Source organism: Arachis hypogaea, chromosome 17, assembly GCF_003086295.3.
Source record: "Arachis hypogaea cultivar Tifrunner chromosome 17, arahy.Tifrunner.gnm2.J5K5, whole genome shotgun sequence".
Taxonomy (NCBI): Eukaryota; Viridiplantae; Streptophyta; class Magnoliopsida; order Fabales; family Fabaceae; genus Arachis; species Arachis hypogaea.
In genome coordinates this window covers 65,769,842-65,791,055 of record NC_092052.1, presented here as the reverse complement: position 1 = coordinate 65,791,055, position 21,214 = coordinate 65,769,842, and positions in this window count along the sequence as shown.

The following is a 21,214-nucleotide window of genomic DNA, read 5'->3' as shown; positions in this document are numbered from 1 at the left end:
AATAATATTAATAAATATAAAAATCATCCAAATACTTTAATTAAAAGTATGAGTGGTTAATTATTATTCATTATTAATAATATTTTATTCATAACAAAAACTGAAAATATAATTATTCAAATTTAGATTTTAGAAAAATAAACGTATAAGTAACAAATGATCTATTTTATCATATATATTATAAATTAATGAATTAAACTAACTGATATAATCAATTATAATAAATTATATGATATTTAAAAAAATAAAATGAATAAAAAAATAAAAAGAAATAGAAGAATATAAGACTACAATAAAATAAATTAAATGTGAGTTTTTTTTTTTTACAAATTTTATATCACATCTGCTTCAATAATAATAAATAAAAATACATCAACTTAATATCTAAGAGAAAATGATAAGATAAAATCATAACACAATTCTAAAATAAAAGCTTAAATTAAACTATAATATCATTGCACAACACAAATTGAAAGTAATTTCACACTATAATATACCACACAAATTGGTAAATGACTTAAGCTTAATTATGGATTTTTTTTATTTATGCATACATGATAACACCATGGTCTATAAATGCTTAATGGATAACATATCATATATTGCTCTGAATGATGAACACGGGAGTTGAAGAGTATGTGCTGATTTGTGTCCATGATAGTTGCCTTCTTGTGACGACGCCTCATCGGAAGAAAAAGAATTGTTGTAAAAGCTACCCAATGAAAGAGTAATTGGTAAATGAATGATATTTTCTTCTAGCATATATGGTCTTTTATAGTGGTAAAATAAAAATGGAAGGAATAAAATTTTGTATTTTTATATTAGAAATAGAATTTGATATTTATCCTAATAAAATTAAATAACTAATTAGTTATATTTAAATAAATAAAATAAATAAAATAAAAATATTTTTAAGAATTAATCAAATCAATTAGTTAATACAAATAATTAGTATAATTAATTTTATTTGATTTATTGAATTCAAAAAATAAATTAAAAAATAATTGATTGAATTAATTAGTTGATATAATTAATTTATTATAATTTATTGGATTTAATGAATTAAAAAAAATAAATAGAAAAACATAGGAGACAATGATTTTTTTAACTAAATTAATATGTATTTATTGTATTTAATTAGTATAAGTAACAAATTATCTATGTTATTATGTACCTTATAAATTAATGAATTAAAATAATTGATATAATAAATTACAATTATTTGATTGATATAAATTATAATAAATCGTGTGATATTTAAATACCTAATCAAATCAATTAGTTGATATAATTAATTTACTGTAATAAATTGTATTCAATGAGTTATAAAAAATAAATTAAGAAACATGCTAAGAAGTATGCCACGTCCATCATGAAGTGCAGAAATTCAATTTTTATATAATAAAAATATACATTTTTATTCTTATATATGTTATAGAAATATGATTTCATTCCATTAATTTGTTTATTTTTTTTAACTTGCCACCTATATTCAGCATGGAATTTTAATTTTTCTAAAATAAATTTAGAAGAGAGAATAATACTTTTATTTTGGAGAGAAAATAAATTCATGAAGAATTGACACTTCGCTTTCATTAGTTGATAATGCATTAAATATTAATTTTATATAATTATAATAAATATATTTTCCCAAATTAGTATAATCATACATTATTCATTAAATGTTAACTGTAATATAAAAAATACAATTTATGAAAAATTGACACCTCACTTTAATTAGTTAGGAAAAAATACAATTTTAGTATATTAAGTAGAAGTATATTATTATTATTATTATTATTATTATTATTATTAAAATGATTAAAAATATTTTCGATTGATAATTGATAAGTAGTTTAATAATGTATTAAATATGGATTTTATATAATGATAATAAAGATATTTTTCTAAATTAGTATAATTATGAATTATTCATTAAATGTATTTATTTTTGAGGGAAAATGAATTCATGAGGAATTCACACCTCACTCTCATTAGTTGAGAAAAAAATCCAATTTTAATATATTAAGTAGATTATATAAATAGAAATACTTACTAAGTATATATAAAAGAGGAGATATATAATTATATATAACATAATTGCTATATATGTAACAGATATAAATTGTTATAATTATAGAGACTTACTATAATTATATTAAATTTAATTATGAATGTAAATAAATAAAAGTGATAATAATTAATATTTTTTTTACATTTAATATTTACCGTAAATATAAAAAAATATTGAGAAAAAAAGTAGATACTGACTTTATTTTATTTTATTTTACGTCATGAATTTCTTTACTAAAATTAATAGAGGAAAAAAAATCTTTATGATTATATATCAATTTTAATCACAATTAATAAGATGAATCAGTTGAGCAACTAATAAATTTAACGGGTAAATATTATTTTCCATTTATGAAAAAAATAAGGTAACATGCATGCGTATATTAATATAGGAATAATATATACTCACAGCTTTAAAATCTTCAAGAATATTTGATTGTATTATCCTTCAAGCCAAAAACTCTATCCTTTATTTTTATTAAATATTTATATTAATAAAAGGAAATATTATTATTATTATTATTATTATTATTATTATTATTATTATTATTATTGAATAATAACGATAATTATCGTTATTAATATTAAATTGATTATTAATATATATATTATTGTTGCTTCTACAATCGTGCAATAATATTTTCTTTCATTTGTTAACTAATTAAATTTGGTTATTTATATTAAATATATTTAATGATTACTAAAAATTAATCATATAATTATTATTATTATTAATAATCAATTTATATTTCTCTAAAATATAATTTTCTATCTTTTTATTATTATTATTATTATTATTATTATTAATAAGATAATAACTTGTCACTAATAAAATTTTAGGATAATGAATAAAAAATAGAATTATATCAATATAATTAAAATATTTAAAAATATTTCTGATTGATTATTAGGTTAATAATGCAGTAATTATTGATTTTATATAATTATAATAGAGATATTTTTCTAAATTAGTATAATTATGAATTATTCATTAAATGCTAAGTATAATATTGTTATATAATTATAATTAAGATAATTTTTTGAAATAAATTTAAAAGAGATTAGTATAATTATAATAAAGAGATTATCTTAAATTAGTATAATTATGTATCATTCATTAAATACTAATTATAATATAATTATATCAATTAAAGATAATTTTTAAAAATAAATTTAAAAGAGAGAAATAGTGCAATCATTTTGGAGGAAAAATGGATTCACGAGAAAATGACACCTCACCATCATAAGTTGGGAGAAAACCCAATTTTAGTATACTAAGGAGATTGGTATAAATTATAATAAATTATATAACATTTAAAAAAAATAAAATGAATAAGAAGAAAATAAAATAAATAGAATAGATAGAAGACTACAATAAAATAAATTGAATGTGAGAATTTTTTTTGATACATTTCATATCACATCCGTTTCAATAATAATAATAATAAATAAAAATACGTCAACTTGATATCTAAGAAAAAATGATGAGATAAAATCATAATACAGTTCTAAAGTAAAAGCTTAAATTAGAACATAATATCATTACACAACACATATTGAAAGTAATTTCACACTACAATATACCACAAACAGGTAAATGACTTAAATTTAAATATGAAATATTTTTTATTTATGCATACATGATAATACCATGGTCTATAAATACTTCATAGATAATGTACAAGATGTCTCTGGTACGGGTTGAGAGATGGATCGAGAACTTGCGGGTTGAGGCAGATGCCGGATCACTTGACTGGAGCAATGGGGGGAGGTACCTGCAAAGACACTCCGACGCTCAAGTCAGAATGGATCTAAGAGGTATAAGGTGTGAGGAATGAATGAATACCTGGAGGGACCTGGGTCCTCTATTTATAGGTGATGGTGAATATCCTATCTTATCTTATTTGGCTAAGATAAGGGAGACGTTTGAATTATCTTATCTTATCTTATTTGGCTAAGATAAGGGAGACGTTTGAATTCGAAAGTTGGTTAGGAGCTCTAGTGGGCTGGTTCCGGGCCTTCTAGAAGGGCGAAGGGGGTCGGTCCCTGGTAACCGGGTTCGGGGACCGTTCTGGGTGTAAGATCCGTGGGCCGGATCCGTAACAGTTACCCCCGGAGCGAGAGAGTGAGGGTGCTCGGTCTCATCGCTGGAGAAACATTTTCCTCGCCATTGTGGTTTGGCAAGGAGATCGTTGTTTGGTTTTCTGATCGAGGTCGAGGATTTGGGGAGTTCCTAGCCGTTTCATGGTCAGGCCAGGAGTGCGTTGTTTGGGCGTCTCATCACATGCCGGGTTTGATGACCGTTCCGAAGAAGGGCCCGGAGATCGGGTCTGGAACAGTTGCCCCCGGAGCATGAGAGTATGCTTTCTTGGTCTCAATGCTAAGTCATTGGAGAGTCCGATTCTCTGTAGTTCGGGAGACTGTAAGGGGCCTGAAAAAGGCGTGACATCATCATGCACCAATTGGTAGGATGTTGGTCAGTATGGCTTTCCGCGAGTTGGAAGACCGTCAGCTCATGCTTGTTTTGTGTGGCCTTTTTTGGGACGTTATTGTGAACTTATTTTAGGCCTCTTGGTGGGCCGATTTCAAGACTTTGTTTATTTAGCTTATTTGGATTCCCGTTTTGTTGGCTTTGCGGGTGATCGATTCACGAGTCACTATTTTTGTTATTTGGATATCCGTTTTGTTATTTGGATATCCGTTTTATTAGCCTCGGGTGATCGATTCCCGGGTAGCCCTTTACTTATTTGGATATCCGTTTTATTATTTGGATATCCGTTTTATTGGCTTCGGGGTGATCGATTCCCGGGTAGCCGTTTACTTATTTGGATATCCATTTTATTATTTGGATATCCGTTTTATTGGCTTCGGAGTGATTGATTCCCGGGTAGCCGTTACTTATTTGGATATCCGTTTTATTATTTGGATATCCGTTTTATTGGCTTCGGGGTGATCGATTCCCGAGTAGCCGTTTGCTTATTTGGATATCCGGTTTATTATTTGGATATCCGTTTTGTTGGCCTCGGGGTGATCGATTCCCGGGTAGCCGTTTACTTATTTGGATATTCGTTTTATTATTTGGATATCCGTTTTGTTGGCCTCGGGGTGATCGATTCCCGGGTAGCCGTTTACTTATTTGGATATCCGTTTTATTATTTGGATATCTATTTTATTGGCCTCGGAGTGATCGATCCCCGGGCCGCTATTTTTGTTATTTGGATACCCGTTTTATTATCTAGATATCCGTTTTATTGGGAGTGGGTAGACCGATGTTGCTTTGTCATAAGACGAGGTCTCCTGGTCCGAAGTCTCATCGTACCGTGCTGCCATTATACCTTAAGCTTATTCTCTATTTTAGGACTAGCTCACATAGGTGTGCTATACTCCTGACCTTGTCTGCAAGGCCCTACTTTGCTTCTTTGTCGTTTCCTCCCATGGTTCTACGTGGATTTTGGTGTGCATCAAGATCGGAAAGGAAGATTCCTGCCGCGTCTCGGGATCTCTTGCGTAGGGCTAGGCTGATGTTGTCGTATTCTACCGTGGTTTCCCGGTCTCCGTGGATGGTTCCGACGGAGCCATCTTCTGCCGTGAACTTCATTAGAAGGTATTTGGTAAAGATGACGGCAGAGAGGTCGTTGATTATTTTCCTTCTGAGGATGACGTTATAAGCGGTGGAGTTCTTGAGGACCACGAACTTGGACATGATTGTCTTCCTCTGGCTTCCCGTCCCTATGGTAAGGGGAAGAATGATGGAACTGTCTGGCTTGAGGAAGTTGTCTCCGAGTCCCGTGACACCGTTGCGGTGTGTTTGGAGATTTTCGTTGCGGAGCCCGAGCTTGTCAAAGGCACCTTGGAAGAGGATGTTGGAGTCTGTGCCGGTGTCCACCAGTATTCTCCGAACTAGTCCTGTTCCGATTCTCGCCGAGATGACGAAAGGTGCGTCTTCGACCGAGGTGCTGTGCTGGCAATCCTCGGGCAAGAAAGTTATCGTTTTGTCGGCAGTGGTAGCTGGGGCTAGATCTCTGACGGCCAAGACTTTGAGGTCCTTTTTTAGTGTTGATCTTGACTTGCCTGACACATCCTTGCCCATGATGACATTTACTACTATGGCCGGGTCGTCTTCTGGACTTTCCCTGGGAGGTTGTTTTTGTGTTCTCAGGTTGCGTCCTTCCCTCTCAGGTGACCTGTCTTTTTCCGCGCGTTTTGGTTCTCTGATGATTTTGGCGAACTCTGGGGGTTTGCCGTCTCTTATAGCTTGTTTGAGGGCGTCTTTAAGGTCGAAACAGTCTTGTGTCCTGTGCCCGTAACCTCGGTGGTAGTCGCAGTAAAGGGTCTTGTTGCCGCCCGTTCTTTCTCTGAGTTGTCGGGCTTTCGGGATAATACCTCGATCCGCTATCTGGTGGTATATCTCGGTAATCGGGGCTGTCAGGGGGTGTAGTTCGAGAATTTCTCGATCCTGGGTGGTCGGTTTGTGTTGGTTTGTTTGGGTTGGTCTCTTTGACTTTCTCTGGGCATCGGATTATGGCGGGAAGTCGGGTTGCTGTGTGGGGTGTTGCCGTGTTGCCGTTTATTGGCGGCGATGACCTGGCTGACCTCCTCGTCGTTTATGTAGTCTCTGGCGACGTTTTGGATCTCGTGCATGGTCCATACTGGCTTGGTGGTGAGGTGTTTGCGGAAGTCTTCGTTCATGAGCCCGTTGGTTAAACAGAGGCTTGCGATGGAATCCGTGAGTCCATCAATCGTTAGGCATTCATCGTTGAAGCGGTCCAGGTATTTTTGTGTGGATTCGTCTTGTTTCTGTGTGATCCCTAATAAGCTGATGGGGTGTTTAGCTTTGGTGATTCTGGTGGTGAATTGGGCCATGAACTTCCGTGAGATATCATGGAAGCCAGTTATGGATCCGTTGGGGAGGGTGTTGAACCATTTGATCGCAGGGCCAGCTAAGGTTATCGAGAAGGCCTTACACCGGATCATGTCGGCGGCTCCTTCCAGGTTCATCCTGGCCTCGAAGGCCGTTAGGTGTTCTCGGGGATCGTTGGTCCCGTCCTATTTCATGTCAGTGGGCTTGTTGAAGTCCTTCAGGAGTTTGGCTCTGAAGGATTTTTCTGTGAACGGGATGGCTTCCATTATCACGTGCATGTTTCCTGCTCCTTTGGCCTCCCGATGGTGCCGTCGGTCATTTTCTCCGCGTCGGTGTTTCGTGTCTAGGAAAATGCTGCGATCGTGCTGTTTGCAGTATTGTTGCTCAGGGGGCCTGGTGTTCCTGGTATCGCGATGAGATTAGGTCCTGGAGGTCGCTTGGCTTGTATGCTCCGGGTGGTACCGTTCTTTGGGTGTGACTCGGCCTTTGAGGTTTTGCACCCTGAGGCACAACTCTTGGATTATCTGGACCGCCTTCTCTCCCAGGCCATCAGGTGGCCGGGTTTCAGTGGGAGGACAGTTGTCCTCTCTTGGTTGTTGCTGGGTTGGGGTTGGTTGGCGATGTGCCGCGTTTATTATCCTCCTGTGGGTGGGAGGAGTGTTATCTTGGAGTTCGGGAGTTGGACTTTGTGGGTTTGAGTTAGGGTGTCGGGTGGAGGATTGCTCCTCGAGGTTCTCCATCATGCCGCCACGATTTGGTTGTCCCCCGTATCTGTGCAAGAACCTTGAGAACTTTCTTGATCTATTGGCTCCTGAGAGGTTTGAGCTTGGCCACGGTGGTAGCATTTAAGGAGGTCGTTCATGATGTCATGGCGACAGAGTTGTCACAGGTGAGGCGGCGGATGACAGAGGTTTGGAAACTAGTGTTGAAAGAGGTGACCTCGTGGGTTTGGAGGAAGAGCTTGAGGAGTTCAAAAGAAGAAGCAACCTCGGTGGGCATGGAGCCGAAGTAGAGGGAGAAGATGGGGCCATGGCACTTGGAGAGATGGATGAGGGAGTGGTGAATGAGAGGGTCCAAGAGGTGGAGGTGTCCCACTAAAGGGAGGCGAGACTTTGGGCTCAGAGGATTTGGAATTTCACCGTTGGAGTAGGGCGAGGGTGCATAAAGAGTGTTATCACTAAGAAGGTAATTGCAAGTAACATTGTTCCTTTGGGATTTCGCCGTTGGAATAGGGCGAAGGTGTGTTATCGCTGCAAAGGTGATGTAAGTTAAGGAAACATATTCCTTTGGGATTTCGCCGTTGGAGTAGGGCGAAAGGGTGCATAAACATGCAAAGGTGATGCAAGTTAAAGAAACATTATTCCTATGGGATTTCGCCGTTGGAGTAGGGCGAAGGCGTGTTATCCCTGCAAAGGTGATGCAAGTTAAGGAAACATTATTCCTTTGGAATTTCGCCGTTGGAGTAGGGCGAAAGGGTGCATAAACCTGCAAAGGTGATGTAAGTTAAGGAAACATTATTCCTTTGGGATTTCGCCGTTGGAGTAGGGCGAAAGGATGTATAAACATGCAAAGGTGATGCAAGTTAAGGAAACATTATTCCTTTTTGCTCTCAGTTGCAAGAAATCTGAGTTTGATGATTGCTCTTCTGGGTTATCCGTCATGCCGCCACAACGTTGCAAAGTCCCCACAGACGGCGCCAATGTACAAGATGTCTCTGGTACGGGTTGAGAGATGGATCGAGAACTTGCGGGTTGAGGCAGATGCCGGATCACGTGACTGGAGCAATGGGGGGAGGTACCTGCAAAGACACTCCGACGCTCAAGTCAGAATGGATCTAAGAGGTATAAGGTGTGAGGAATGAATGAATACCTGGAGGGACCTGGGTCCTCTATTTATAGGTGATGGTGAATATCTTATCTTATCTTATTTGGCTAAGATAAGGGAGACGTTTGAATTCGAAAGTTGGTTAGGAGCTCTAGTGGGCTGGTTCCGGGCCTTTTGGAAGGGCGAAGGGGGTCGGACCCTGGTAACCGGGTTCGGGGACCGTTCTGGGTGTAGGATCCGTGGGCCGGATCCGTAACAGATAACATATCTTATATAGCTCCGAATGATGAGCACGAAAGTTGGAGAGTGTGGTAGTTTGTGTCCACGATAGTTGTCTTCTTGCAACGACGCCTCATAGGAAGAAAAGGAATTGTTGTAAAAGCTATCAAATGAAAGAGTAATTAGTAAACGAATGATATTTTCTTCTAGCATACATAGTCTTTTATAGTGGTAAAATAAAAATGGAAGGAATTAAATTTTATATTTCTATATTAGGAATATAATTTGATATTTATCCTAATAAAATTATTATTATTATCAATATAAATGGGTTAACAACTTGCCACTAATAAAATCATTGGATAATGAATAAGAATTAGAAGGATATCAATATAATTAAAATGAATATAATTAAAATGTTTACAAATATTTTCGATTGATAATTAGTTTAATAATGCATTAAATATTGATTTTATATAATTATAATAAAGATATTTTTCTAAATTAGTATAATTATGTATTATTCATTAAAATAATTAAAAATATTTTTGATTAATAATTGGTAAGTAGTTTAATAATGCATTAAATATTAATTTTATATAATTATAATAAAGATATTTTCCTAAATTAGTATAATTATGCATTATTCATTAAATGCATTCATTTTAGAAGGAAAATGGATTCACAAAAAAGTGACACCTCACTTTCATTAGTCGAGGAAAAACCCAGTTTTAGTATATTAAGTATATATATAGTGGGGGGGGGGGGCGTTTAATATGTTTATATATATATAAAGTGAATCTAATCAGGGGGTGGGGTTATATATATATATATATATATATATATATATATATATATATATATATATATAAAACAAAAATAAATAAATAAATAAATAAAAATACAATATATATATATATATTTTAATTATTTTAATTTCTCTTATTCTTTTATCATTTTCTCCTTCTTTTGCAATAATATTTGTTTTTTCTCCTCCGTGCACTTTTTATGTCTCTCTCTGTTTTCAGATTTTCTTTGCTTGAGGACAAGCAAACTTTTAAGTTTAGTGTTGTCACTTCGTTTATGGCTTTTCTGTTTATTTTTATGGCACCAAAGGGAGACGAATCATCTTCATGGAGGAGCACAGCCTGAAGAATGAAACGGCCACTAGGATAACTGAGGTGGTTAAGTTCCTTTCATTCTATATTTTCTCCCATTCTTATTATGATTAGGTTCCTGTTTTCTGCTATTTTTGTTATTGCATGATCAGTTGTTATTTCAATTCCTAGGTTCTAGTTTAATTTACTATTTTTTTTGTTATTTGATTTTATTCTGAAAGAGTGTCTCATGTATTACTCACTAAGCTTGAAATCAGAAAGAAAAGAAAGAAGAAAAACATGTAATGCATGAGAAAGTGAGTTTATATTTAAGATTAGTCTTGTTACTTAAATATGGTGGGATTGTTGTGGTTTTGAATGCATGACATGAACAGTGCATATTTGAATTTGAATCAAAGGATGTTGGTATATGAGGAACAAGAATTTAGAGAACTATTATGAATTCTCTGAAGTAACCAAACATTTAATCCTTGAAGCAAAAGAAACAGCAAAAGAAAAATAAAAGCAAGGTCCAAGGCTCTGAGCATCAATGACTAAGGAGGTCAGACATGTTTAAACGCTCAAAGAGTTATTTTCCTAGTCATATGCTTGTGGTGTTCTTGTGTCAAGTAATCCTTGAGACAAAACATTTAGAGTCGAGACCAAATACATTTAGTAGAGTATGCCAAAGGCTTTGAGCACCACTGTTTGGGAGTAACTGAAAGAAAAATCAGAACTTAAAGAGAGTTCTCCAGTTAAGTGCTTGTGGTGTTTTTGTGTCAAGTAACCCTTAAGACAGAACATTTAAAGTCACGGCTAGGCTCAAGGTGCAAAGCACCAATTAAAAGAGAATTGAAGGATATCTGCTGTGTTCAAGGATTAAACTGAAGTATAAAGATCAGAGAATTCATAATATTATCCGGATTCTAATTCCGAATGACAATGACATTCCTCTGATTCAATGGAGAGTGAGATGCCAAAACTATTCAGTATTGCAATAGATAAACCCCACTTTAAGGAGAGACATGAGCATAACTAAACTCCCACTTCTCATGCAAATTCACATCTTAATCATGTACTGATTTTGGTTACTTAAGGACAAGCAACAATTCAAGTTTGGTGTTGTGATGCATGAGTATCTTATCTATCTTTTCATTGTGAATTTGCACTTGAATTGTTAAGTTTAATCAAGAATTAATACATTTTAACCACTATGAATGCTACTTTGAGCTGTGTGTAATTCTATTTATTTCAGGTAGCATTTTGGATGAATTTCACAGAGTTTAAGTCAAGGCTAGAGAATGGAGAAAACGAAGAATTATTGCTGACCACTCCACGCTGAACTTGGAATTTTCCAAGTTCAGCGTGGAACTAATCCTCCATCCAGTCAATTCGACCTTGTCCATGCTGAACTTGGGATTCTCCAAGTTCAGCGTGGAATCCACGCACTAAGGGAGAACCATGCACCATTCCTCGCTGAACTTGGAAATTTCCAAGTTCAGTGTGGATTCAAAGGAAAAGCGTGGAATTGTTACTGCCTCCTCCACGCTGAACTTGGAAATTTTCAAGTTCAGCGTGGACTCAATGGAACTCAATAAGGACGCCTCTGCTTATCCCACACTGAACTTGAGGTTTTTCAAGTTCAGCGTGGATCCTAACAACCAAGTGGTCCCCAGGTATTCAAGAAAAGCTGCGAATGAAGCTAGAATTAATTTTGATTTAATTTAATTTTATTTATAAATAAAAAAATATATTATTTTAGTTTTAGGAAATATATTTTACATTAATTAGGATTAGATATAAAAGAGAAAAGAATCTCTTCTCTCTTACTCTCATTCCGTACTTTACAGTTTACCTGAATCCTTATTTTCTCTCTGAACCATGAGCAACTAAACCTCCACTGTTAAGGTTAGGAGCTCTGTCTATTGTATGGATTGATACTATTATTTTTCTATTTTAATTCATGTACTGATTTATAATTCAAGAATTATTTTCGTTCTTTATTTTATGAATTTGGGTAGAACGGAAGTATAACCCTTGTTCTAATTGCATTATTGTATAACTTGGAAAAGCTCTTTACTTGAACAACAGCTTGAAAACAATTTTTCCTAAATTTCTAATTATCTGGACTTAACAGGATACGTGACATATAATCCTCTTATATTTGGGTAATTAGGATTTCTGTAGCATCTAAACTTGAATTGAACTTCACCCTCTAATTGAAATTAAGTGACCAAGGAATTAGAGGTCGATAAATTTTAGAGGAGACTAAAAAGGTATAAGGAATTAGGGTTTAGTCACATACAGTTTGCCATGAATTAAATCTTGCATGATTAAAATAGTTAGTAAGAAAAGTCAATTCGGAAGATAGATATCTCTGAAGCATTAACTATTTCTCCATATATTATTCACATCTTGTTTACTGCTTGCTTTTATGATTTTCTGAATTTACTGTTTATGCTTTTGAACTCTCAAACACCATTTTCTGTTTGTCTAACTAAGTAAATCATTTAACCATTGTTACTTAATCCATCAATCCTCGTGGGATCGACCCTCATTCACTTGAGGTACTACTTGGTACGACGCGGTGCACTTGCCGGTTAGTTTGTGGATTGTAAATTCCGCACCATTACCCGAAGCAACATAAAAGCGACGTATGCCGGTAAGGGAACCAACAACAAATCCTTGCATAAATAAATAGTCTAAGGTTCAAAATCCCATTTGAATGTAAGTTTTTATATTAAGAATAAGTAGAAACAGATCAAAAAAGTTTTTGACAAGATTTAGTTGAGTACTGATAAGATTAACATACCTTTCTATTTGGTTGGTAACTTATAGCAGTTATGACATCTCGAATGTCTGCCCAGTCAACAACTCGCTCTTTGCACATTCCCCATATTTGAACTTTACCATCTATGGAGCCACTGATGAAGTAATTTTCATTAACAGAGTTGAATTGAATGCATGTCACTACTTCCATGTAAACAAGAGATACAATAATTAAATATCATACTAGTTGAAGCATTGAACTAAGTTATGCTAATAACGGTTCATATTATAGTTCCAAACTAAATAGAATTGGAAAGATCTTTCTTAAAGAATGAGATTAAAAAAGTTGGTTTTAAAATTACCATAATCTGTGTAATGAAAAACATTTAGATATTGACTACAACCAATCTGCCACATGCGAATAGTTTTATCCATTGAAGATGAAATCAGAATCTGCATCAAGAGATATTATAGATCAGATTAACATTCAAACAGAACACATAAGAGAGATAAATATATGATGCCTAGTGTCATATCTAAAAAAGAAAATATTGTACAGGAGCTGTCCTAAATGCATCTGCGGTTTATAAGATTATAATTAAGATCATTAGAGGTGAACAAGTGCATTAGTACCTTAGAATAATACTCAATTGCATTTTTGAAGTCTTTGTCTCTATATGCAATATCCCCAAACTTTTTTGGTGTTCAATATATCTTGCACTTGTTGCTTGTGTCAAGACGTGGAAAGAAAGCTGCAATAACATTCTCGGTTAATAAACAAGAGAAATCACAAAAGAAGTTGGCAGAACAAGAACTTGTCAAGTCAGATATACAATTATAATCTTGTGAGAAATTACCAAAAGCATCCTTTAGCAGGCTTCCTAAACATCCTTCCAAATACTAAATGAAAGAACAATTGATTGCTTTGTTAGATTCCCATATATTTAGGCATATCTATTTTCTTTTTTATTTGATTCTTCAATTCTCTTTTATCTATTACTATTGCTTTTTGATAAATCCTTGAATCATAATCGATATATCTAAATACCAATTATATTCAGATACGACATTGATCCAAACTTAAATCAAGGACAGTGCATATTGCATTCTCTAGCACTGCAACTACGGCATAAATTAAGGAATAAAACTTGAATGTGTAAGGGTACTAAGTATTGAGAAAACCACAAATAGAGAACAACTTTAATGTCAATGAATAATGAAAGTAATAATATTCATCATCGCACTAGTTACCATAAAAATACGCGTAAGAATCTCCGGACTTGAAGCGACCAGAATACATCCCCGAGCCTGTTTGATAAATATATAGAGAGTGACATGAAAGAGCTGAACTTCAAAAGATTAAATTATATGAAGAATTATATCAGGATATTACATATAAACCTGCAAATAAGTCATATATGGTCTTGGATTCACAACTCTCAAGTCTCTATAAACTTCGAATGGATTGGCAAATTCACTGAACCTAAAGCTAGCCTCAGACTAGCAAATCCAAATTTCAAATTAATTTTTGCTGGGCCATAAGAACCGGCGCATGATGATATGCAAGAATGGATTAATTAGCATGAATCACATAAACCCTAGAAAATGAGAATTTCTCAAATAAGGAATCAAAATTGAACAAGAGAAAGATGAAAAGGTTATTGAGGTGCGAACTGAAACTAGAGATCATAATGTATGGCAGAGGCGGCGATAGAAACCACCGCATGAGGCTACAAGCCAACGATAGAGACTGTGACATGAACTTGAGGATGAGGTGGTAGTGAAAAATGTCACTTGAGCCGTTCGGTGTAGAACTTAGTGTGAGGAAGAGGAGGAGATGGAGGCGACGGCGAAGTGAAGAGGTTGCGACCGCAAAGTGAGGTGGAGGAAGTGACAGAGTAAAGAAGGGTGAAATGTGAGAAATGAGAGAGATGAGAAAATAGCCTCAGCTGTGAAAAGGGATATTCTTCATAATTAAAAAAGATTGAAAAAAGAAGAATTACATTTAACAAGAAAAATTACGGCTATATTAATATGGCCGCTAAAAATTTGTCGGTAAAGACCAAATTTTTTGTAGTGCTACCATTCCGGATATGAAATTCATAGGCCAGATCCGTAACAGTTAATACAAATTTATTCTTTGTACAGAAATAAAAAGTGTTCTATAGAAAATAAATATTTTTAATTTTTTTAATTGATACTATTAAGTGTAATATTTTATTATATAATATATTCTCTAATATATTTTTTGGTAATCTCACTTAAAAAGAGTGTATAATAAAAGAGCATATATAACGATATCAATTGAGAGAAAAATTTGAAAATATCATTTCTCGTATTGTATATAAACATTTGATTGACGAATTATAATTTTTAATATTGATATTATGGTTATTTGATCATTAAGTTGATATTGATAATAATTTTAAAAGGCTAATTATACTGTTGTGTTAGAACGATTTAATTTTATAATTCAAATCATCTATATTAATCATAAAAAAATATATCATATTACAAAAACATACTTAAATTCATAAAAATAATTAAAAAATTGTTTCGATTTTTTGTATTCCTGATATAGCTGAATCATAACTCTTCTTTAATATATATATAAATGGAAATATTTGATAACAAAAAAAATCAGTCAAAAACAGTTATAATTTGTTTTATTTAATATTTATTAATTATTGTGATAATTAATTAATATTAAAAAAATAAATTTTGATTTTTTTTTGTTTACTTAACATTATTGGTATGCGAAATTGTTACTCAGGTTGTGAATTATTGTTCGAAATTGATTCCCTGGCGATGGCACCAAAAACGGATGCACAGAACCATGGTCTAAACATATCTTCACAACTTCGCATAACTAACCAGCAAGTGCACTGGGTCGTCCAAGTAATACCTTACGTGAGTAAGGGTCGACTCTCACGGAGATTGTTGGTATGAAGCAAGCTATGGTCACCTTGTAAATCTCAGTCAGGCGGATATAAAATAGTTATGTAGTTTTCGAAATGTAGTAATAAAAGAAGGATAGAAATATTTATGTAAATCATTGGTGAGAATTTCAGATAAGCGTATGGAGATGCAATCGTTCCTCTGAATCTCCGCTTTCCTGCTGTCTTCATCCAATCAGTCTTACTCCTTTTTATGGCTGGCTTTATGCAAGGGCATCACCGTTGTCAGTGGCTACATCCCCTCCTCTTGTGAAAATGGTCCAAGATGCCCTCTCACGGCACGGCTAATCATCTGAGGTTCCCGATCATGCTGGAATATGATTCACCCTTCTTTTGCGTCTGTCACTACGCCCAGCACTCGCGAGTTTGAAGCTCGTCACAGTCATTCAATCATTGAATCCTACTCGGAATACCACAGACAAGGTTTAGACTTTCCGGATTCTCTTGAATGCCGCCATCATTCTAGCTTACACCACGAAGATTCTGATTAAGAGATCGGAGAGATACTCATTCAATCTAAGGTAGAATGGAAGTGGTTGTCAGGCACGCATTCATAAGGAATGATGATGATTGTCACGTTCATCACATTCAGGTTGAAGTGCGAATGAATATCTTAGAAGCGGAATAAGTTGAGTTGAATAGAAAAACAGTAGTACTTTGCATTAATCTTTGAGGAACAGCAGAGCTCCACACCTTAATCTATGGAGTGTAGAAACTCTACCGTTAAAAATACATAAGTGAAAGGTCCAGGCATGGCCGTGTGGCCAGCCCCCATGATCTAAGAACCAGGCGTCCAAAGATGATTCCAAAGATAAAACTCAGGATCTCTAATACAATAGTAAAAAGTTCTATTTATAATAAACTAGCTACTAGGGTTTACAGAAGTAAGTAATTGATGCATAAATCCACTTTCGGGGCCCACTTGGTGTGTGCTTGGGCTGAGCTTGAATGTTACACGTGCAGAGGCTCTTACTGGAGTTGAACGCCAGGTTGTAACGTATTTCTGGCGTTCAACTCTGGTTTGCGACTTGTTTCTGGCGTTTAACTCCAGACAGCAGCGTAGAACTGGAGTTCAACGCCCTTTTACGTCGTCTAAACTCGGCCAAAGTATAAACTATTATACATTGCTAGAAAGCCCTGGATGTCTAGAAGCGCGCCATTTTGAGTTCTGTAGCTTCAGAAAATCCACTTTGAGTGCAGGAAGGTCAGAATCCAACAGCATCAGCAGTCCTTCTTCAACCTCTAAATCTGATTTTTGCTCAAGTCCCTCAATTTTAGCCAGAAAATACCTGAAATCACAGAAAAACACACAAACTCATAGTAAAGTCCAGAAATATGAATTTAACATAAAAACTAGTGAAAACATCCCTAAAAGTAACTAGATCCTACTAAAAACATACTAATAACAATGCCAAAAAGCATACAAATTATTCGCTCATCACAACACCAAACTTAAATTGTTGCTTGTCCCCAAGCAACTGAAAATCAAATAGGATAAAAAGAAGAGAATATACTATAAATTCCAAACTATCAATGAAACATAGCTCCAATTAAATGAGCGGGACTTATAGCTTTTTGCCTCTTGAATAGTTTTGGCATCTCACTTTATCCATTGAGGTTCAGAATGATTGGCATCTATAGGAACTCAGAGTTCAGATAGTGTTATTGACTCTCCTAGTTCAGTATGATGATTCTTGAACACATCTTCTTTATGAGTCTTGGCCGTGGCCCTAAGCACTTTGTTTTCAAGTATTACCACCGGATACATAAATGCCACAGACACATAATTGGGTGAACCTTTTCAGATTGTGACTCAGCTTTGCTAAAGTCCCCAATTAGAGGTGTCCAGGGTTCTTAAGCACACTCTTTTTTTTTTGCTTTGGACCTTGACTTTAACCGCTCAGTCTCAAGTTTTCACTTGACACCTTCACGCCACAAGCACATGGTTAGGGACAGCTTGGTTTAGCCGCTTAGACCAGGATTTTATTCCTTTAGGCCCTCCTATCCACTGATGCTCAAAGCCTTGGGATCCTTTTTATTTGCCCTTGCCTTTTGGTTTTAAGAGCTTTTGGCTTTTTCTGCTTGCTTTTTCTTTTTCTTTCTATATTTTTTTTCTGCAAGCTTTGTTCTTTGCTGCTTTTTCTTGCTTCAAGAATCATTTTTATGATTTTTCAGATTATCAAATAACATGTTTCCTAGTCATCATTCTTTCAAGAGCCAACATATTTAACATTCTTAAACAACAACTTCAAAAGACATATGCACTGTTCAAGCGTACATTCAGAAAACAAGAAGCATTGTCACCACATCAATATAATTAAACTAAGTTCATGGATAAATTCGAAACTCATGTACTTCTTGTTCTTTTGAATTTAAAACAGTTTTCATTTAAGAGAGGTGATGGCTTCATAGGACATTCATAACTTTAAGACAAAGTTACTAACTACTAGATCATGTAATGAAGACACAAACATAGATAAGCACTTAACATAGAAAACGAAAAACAGAGAATGTAAGAACAAGGAATGAGTCCACCTTAGTGATGGTGGCGTTTCCTTCTTGAGGAACCAATGATGTCCTTGAGCTCTTCTATGTCTCTTCCTTGTCTTTGTTGCTCCTCCCTCATTGCTTTTTGATCTTCTCTAATTTCATGAAGGATGATGGAGTGCTCTTGATGTTCCACCCTTAATTGTCGCATGTTGGAGCTTAATTCTCCTAGGGAGGTATTGATTTGCTCCCAATAGTTTTGTGGAGGAAAATGCATTTGAGGCATCTCCGGGATCTCATGGTGATGAGATTCATGCGCCTCTTGAGCTCCATGAATGGGCTCTCTTGCTTGCTCCATCTTTTTCTTAGTGATGGGCTTGTCCTCTTTAATAAGGATATCTCCCTCTATGTCAATCCCAGCCGAATTGCATAGGTGGCAAATGAGGTGAGGAAAGGCTAACCTTGCCATAGTGGAGGACTTGTCAGCCACCTTGTAGAGTTCTTGAGGTATAATCTCATGAACTTCCACCTCTTCTCCAATCATGATGCTATGGATCATGATGGCCCGGTCTATAGTAACTTCAGACCGGTTGCTAGTGGGAATGATTGAGCATTGAATGAACTCCAACCATCCTCTAGCTGCAGGCTTAAGGTCCAGTCTTCTTAGTTGAACCGGTTTGCCTTTTGAGTCAATCTTCCATTGAGCTCCTTCTACACATATGTCCATGAGGACTTGGTCCAACCTTTAATCAAAGTTGACTCTCCTTGTGTAGGGGTGTGCGTTCTCTTCCATGTTTGGCAAGTTGAACGCCAACCTCACATTTTCCGGACTAAAATCTAAGTATTTCCCCCGAACCATGGTGAGATAATTCTTTGGGTTCAGGTTCTTACTTTGATCATGGTTCCTAGTGATCCATGCATTAGCATAGAACTCTTGAACCATTAGGATGCCGACTTGTTGGATGGGGTTTGTTAGAACTTTCCAACCTCTTCGTTGAATTTCATGTCGGATCTCCGGATACTCATTTCTTTTGAGTTTGAAAGGGACCTCAGGGATCACCTTCTTCTTGGCCACAACATCATAGAAGTGGTCTTGATGGGCTTTGGAGATGAACCTTTCCATCTCCCATGACTCGGAGGTGGAAGCTTTTGTCTTCCCTTTCCCTTTTCTAGAGGATTCTCCGGTCTTAGGTGCCATCAATGGTAATGGAAAAACAAAAAGCTTATGCTTTTACCACACCAAACTTAGAATTTTGCTCGCCCTCGAGCAATAGAAGAAAGAATAGATGATGAAGAAGAAGAAATGGAGGAGAGGGAGGAGGGGTTGTGTTTCGGCCAAGAAGAGAAGAGAGGGTTGTGTTGTGTGAAAATGAGGAAGAATGGAAGGCTTTATATAGGGGAGGGAGGGGGGTTAAGTTTCGGCCATATAGGGTGGGTTTGGGTGGGAAATTGATTTTGAATTTTGAAGGTAGGTGGAGTTTATGGGGTAGGTTTATGGGGAAGAGTGGATGGATGTGAGTGGTGAAGAGGTGATGGGGAAGAGAGATTGAGGTGATTGGTGAAGGGTTTTGGGGAAGAGTGTTTATGGGATTGTGTGAAAGATGGGTGAGAAGAAGTGAATGGAGGTAGGTGGGGATCCTGTGGGGTCCACAGATACTGAGGTGCTTAAGGATTTACAACCTTGCACTAAATTAGGCATGTAAAATGCCTTTGCACACAACTCTGGGCGTTTAGCGCTAGATTGGTGCTTGTTTTGGGCGTTGAACGCCCATTTGTAGCCTATTTCTGGCGTTGAACGCTAGAACCATGCTTGTTCTGGGCGTTCAGCGCCAGCTCTCCTCCAGGGTGCATTTCTGGCGTTCAAACGCCCAGATGCTACCCATTTCTGGCGTTCAGCGCCAGAACCATGCTCTGTTTTGGCGTTGAACGCCCAAAATATGCTTCTTACTGGCGTTTAAACGCCAGTAAGGTCTTCCTCCAGGGTGTGATTTTTCTTCTGCTGTTTTTGATTCCGTTTTCAATTTTTATATTTATTTTGTGACTCCACATGATCATGAACCTAATAAAATATGAAAAACAAAAATAGAATTAGATAATTAAACATTGGGTTGCCTCCCAACAAGCGCTTCTTTAATGTCAATAGCTTGACAGTGGGCTCTCATGGAGCCTCACAGATGTGCAGAGCTTTGTTGAGACCTCCCAACACCAAACTTAGAGTTTGGATATGGGGGTTTGACACCAAACTTAGAGTTTGGTTGTGGCCTCCCAACACCAAACTTAGAGTTTGACTGTGGGGCTTTGTGTGACTCTGCTTTGAGAGAAGCTTTTTATGCTTCCTCTCCATGGATGCAGAGAGAGATCCTTGAGTTGTAAACACAAGGTTGTCCTCATTTATCTGAAGGATCAATTCTCCTCTGTCCACATCAATCACAGCTTTTGCTGTGGCTAGGAAAGGTCTTCCTAGGATGATGGATTCATCCTCTTCCTTTCCAGTATCTAGGACTATGAAATCAGCAGGGATGTAAAGGCCTTCAACCTTTACTAACACGTCCTCTACTTGTCCATATGCCTGTTTTCTTGAATTGTCTGCCATCTCTAATGAGATTTTAGCAGCTTGCACCCCATAGATTCCCAGTTTCTCTATTACAGAGAGGGGCATGAGGTTTATCCCTGAACCAAGGTCACACAGAGCCTTAAAGATCATGGTGCCTATAGTACAAGGTATTATGAACTTTCCAGGATCTTGTCTCTTCTGAGGCAATGTCAGTTGATCCAGATCACTTAGTTCATTGGTGAACAGGGGAGGTTCATCTTCCCAAGTATCAATGCCAAATAATTTGGCATTTAGCTTCATGATTGCACCAAGGAACTTGGCAGCTTGCTCTTCAGTAACATCCTCATTCTCTTCAGAAGAGGAATACTCATCA